Raw genomic sequence first — 3,076 nt, forward strand, 5'->3', positions numbered from 1 at the left:
CACCAGCACCCCAGCAGCTCCCTATGGTCAAGGTTGGTGGTACTGCATGATCAGGAGGCTGCTCAAGGCATCTGGGGACCAATCTGTAGTTCCAGCAAGGCTTCGGTTCTGGCTGCCTAGTCTGTTTATCCTTGCTGTTTTCTAAACCCTTCAAAAATTTATTTTCTTCTTAAATCGCTCATAGTTACTGCTGGTTGCAACTAATAACCTTGACTGCTACAAGAAAAGATACCAAGAGTAGTGGCAGCCAGTTGGCTCTGGGGAAATTTGGGGGCCTGAGGTTTATCTGAAATGCGAGCCATAAAAATACAACCTGTATTAAGAGAGATGAATCTGTCAACCTATGGCATGCAATGACAAAGCTACTCAATAAAGAATTGTTTCTGATTCACCATAATGAAGTGCCTGTTGATGGCCAGGCTTTGGGGGATCCAGGCGCTGCTTCTGTAGAAGTGAATTAGGGGCATAAAGAATTCAAAGACAGTTGAGGTGGGTGGTTGACTACCCACACTTGAATGAACCTAAATCCTTACTGGAGGACCTGCTCTGTGGGATTTTGGTGTCAGTGCTAAAAGAATAGCTTAGCTCTTATAGAGTCACAATAACTTAAAACCAAAAGCACGTTATCATCTTGTGCACTATTACATGGTAATGCTTGCTAAATTCAGGACTGATTCATGCATTTTGGGTGTAAGATGGGAAACTCGAAGACTGAACAGAGAGGTTTGCAATTTGGAGTACTGTGGCCTCTGACTCCAGCTGAGACTTTCTCTCCAGTCCCATCAGCCTCTCTTCTCTTCTCTGATGAGGCTTTATTCATTGAAGACTTTGTGATGCTCTAAAAGGGATGCTATACATGGGAGGAAGCTGATTACACCTTATGCGTCACTCATTCTTCATCTTACTGTCTGCAGACTCGCACCTGGAGTTCAGCCGGTGTGACTCAGGAGGAGCTTTTGTAGGGGAGGAAAATTCTTCCTTCTAGCCTTCCAGGTCTTGTGGTGACTTTAAGAATTAAACTGACAGGAGACAGATGTACAGGAGAGAACTATTTAATTTTGTGCCATTGCCCAAGAGTCACACAAAATATGAGACTCTAGCAACAGCCAGCTGATTGAGACATATATCATCACCCTGAGCTACTGAAAGGAATAGGGATTTGGGACTTCTGGTTAGGTGGAGGCCAATCGGGGGAAAGAGAGGACTGACGATATAGGTGGATGGAGTTTGCCTTGTGTGGGGAAAGGTCCTTCATTGGTACAAATTGTCTCAAAATGGCTCTCCTCCTGGTCCAGCATCCTTCACTACCTGAAAATTTTTTTTATAAATGTAAGTTTCCTTCATCAAGGAAGAAATTGGTACTTTATTTTAGGCAGTTCCGGGGGAGGTAAAGAACTTTCCCTGTGTTGGCTAGTTCTCCATTTCCTTTAGTTCAGAATAGGAATATGCCAAAGTGGCATATTTTGAGGTGGCACATTCTGAACCCCTTGAGTTTATAAAGACAACTCTTAAGAAGACCTGGGTATTATCGGGTTTGCAAGACTTGTTAACCAATATAAGCAAAAGTATCTAGAAATTGCATTTAAGAGTAGATCCTAACTAAAGACACTGACCAAGATGAGCAAAATACAAGTTTAGACAGGATTGGATTGAACAGTCAGAGATCCTTTCCAGAGTCACAGGGGTACCCTGAGTCGGTGAAACTCCTTCTCGAAATTTTCTTCTTTGAGTACCTGAGTCCAGGATTCAACAAAGGAGCACACAATAAATTTTCTTTGCCAGAAAGTTCTTTATTTAATAGGAATTCAAAGTGATCTAACATACAAACACTGCAATGGATTATCACCTATAATTTACCTCCTCGTTATGTGCTATCTACTGGTCAAGAAGCAATTCCTTCACTAAGTTCTTCAGAAATTAATTGGGAGCTCTAGCATGATTAGAGGTGCTTCAGAGCATTCGAAGTGCTTCAGTGCTTCCCCCTGATGGCCAGGGCAATAGGGGTGGAGGTGCGGCCCTTGACATGGATGCCTGACTTTGCGGAGGGTGATGGGAGTGCCCCCCCAATGGGCAGCACTCTTGACTGACAGGGCTGTGGCGTGCAGGCTCCTGACACAGGGAGTCAGACCAGAGTCCAGGAGAATGGTTTCACTCTTAGTGACTTTTTGGTGGTAGCTAATTAATTACAGATGAATCACTCAGGAAGTCACACTTAATTAGCACAAATGGCAATGAATGATTTCTTCTAACAGCCTGATACCCAGTTTCTAGGGTCACAGTAGAAGGCACCCATTCCCCCAAGCCTCACACCTGAATCAGATCACAGACCCAGACCCTGTGTATGGTCAGTAAGTAAACAAGGAAGAATCTGAAATAACATCACTCATGTTTCCTGAGAACATTCCATCCGTTTCCTCCAAGCAGACCTGGAAGCATTCTTGGGTATAACTGTGCCCTTTGCTGGGGTCATGATAGTAAAAGCTCTCGGGCATGGTGAACACAGGTTCTGAATTCATACTAATTCGTGGGTAGCCAGAATTAGCTGGGAGCATGGGTGATCAGGCAGTAAGTTGAGTTTGAAACTTTGACCACCTCACCAAGGACACAACAGAGTGAACTTGGGAAAGATATCCTTCGCCATTCCTATACAGCTTTGTGACTTATGCAGGAAATACTCTTACAGCAAGGAGATGAATCAATGCTTTCATCAAGAAAATTGGTTTTTAACAAAGGGCAAGCAGCCAGATATGGTACCGTGCGTACGCTGCAGCAGCAATGTGGATTAGACACTGCCACGGTAGAAGGACGAGGGTTGGGAAGTTGTCATGGCTTCTCCCCTGCTTCAAAGATATTCATGGAGCTCGATTAGGAGTCCAAAGTCCCTCTTGGCTTTCATTTCTTTTTTTTTCTGTTTTTATCCGGGTGTTTGATAGGATGATGAGAAAAATGTAAAAAGCGGTAGGGATGATTTTTCAGGCTCAGTTGGTCGGAACAGTAAACAAGCTGCTTAGCTAAAGAAGGTGGCGAGCTAGGAAGGTCCCTAGATTTACCAGTCCTAGATGGGAAAGTGGAGGGA

The sequence above is a fragment of the Sciurus carolinensis genome, chromosome 12, assembly GCF_902686445.1.
Source record: "Sciurus carolinensis chromosome 12, mSciCar1.2, whole genome shotgun sequence".
In the NCBI taxonomy this organism is placed as follows: Eukaryota; Metazoa; Chordata; class Mammalia; order Rodentia; family Sciuridae; genus Sciurus; species Sciurus carolinensis.